The sequence below is a fragment of the Octodon degus genome, unplaced genomic scaffold (genome assembly GCF_000260255.1).
Source record: "Octodon degus isolate 3935 unplaced genomic scaffold, OctDeg1.0 scaffold00196, whole genome shotgun sequence".
Lineage (NCBI taxonomy): Eukaryota > Metazoa > Chordata > Mammalia > Rodentia > Octodontidae > Octodon > Octodon degus.
The window spans coordinates 112,746-113,938 of NW_004524772.1; positions in this window are offsets into that span (position 1 = coordinate 112,746).

Genomic DNA, 1,193 nt, shown 5'->3' on the forward strand with positions numbered 1-1,193 from the left:
CTTTTTTTATTTATTTCCAGTATTATTGCACTGTGGTCAGATAATGTGCATTGGATAACTTTTGTTTTCTTGCATATACTTAAACATGATCTATGGACCAGTATGTGGTCTATTTTAGAAAATGACCCATGTGCAGCTGAGAAAAATGTGTATTCAGCTGTGTTTGGGTGGAACACTCTGTATATGTCCACCAAGTCCATTTGTTTCAAGCTCTGATTCAGTTCTGTTATTTCTTTGTTAAGTTTTTGTATGGTTGACCTATCTTTTGGAGATAAGGGGGTGTTAAGTTCTTCTAGTAAAATTGTTTTATTGAATATTAGATTTTTCGTATCCATTATGATTTGCTTTATAGAGTTGGTTTCTCCCATGTTTGGTGCATACATATTTATGAATGTTACCTGTTGCTCTTTAATTTTTCCCCTAACCAGTATATAGTGGCCTTCTTTATTTCACTTGATCATTGTTGGTTTGAAGTTGTGACTGTCTGAGAATAGAATTGCTACCCCTGCTTTTTTCTGAGGAGCTGGGGCATGTAATATTGTGTTCCATCCTTTGACTTTCCACCTAAGAATGTCTTTATGAGTCAAATGTGTTTCTTGTATACAGCATATTGTTGGATTTTGTTTCCTAATCCACGGTGCCATTCTATTTCTCTTAATTGGGGAATTGGGTCCATTTACATTGATGATTAGAATTCAGATATATTGACTTCCAATTGAAATGTTATTCCCCTGTTGTCATTTACTCCTTTATCTCTTGTGTTTAATTGCTTGCCCTATTTAGTTGCTTGCTTCTGATATAATTCGTGGAGTTGTGATCATTTTTGTCCCTCTCTAGAACATCTTTCAGTACGTTGTGTAGGTTTGGCTTCGTCATCACAAAATTCTTTAGCTGTTCTTTGTCATGAAAGTTTTTCACTTCGCCATCAAAGTTGAAAGAGAATTTTGCAGGTATAGTAGTCTGGGCTGGAATTTGTTTTCATAGAGAACCCGAAGTACTCTGCTCCATGCTCTTCTTGCCTGCATGGTTTTTGAAGAGAAGTCAGCCGTAATTCCGATGGGTTTTCCTTTTTATGTGATCTTCTTTTTTTCTCTAGCGGCTTTCAATATTTTATTCTTGTGCTGAATTTGTGGGATCTTGCCTATTTTATATCCCAGTGTGTTTTTCATTGGATTGAGGTTACTAGGCATTCT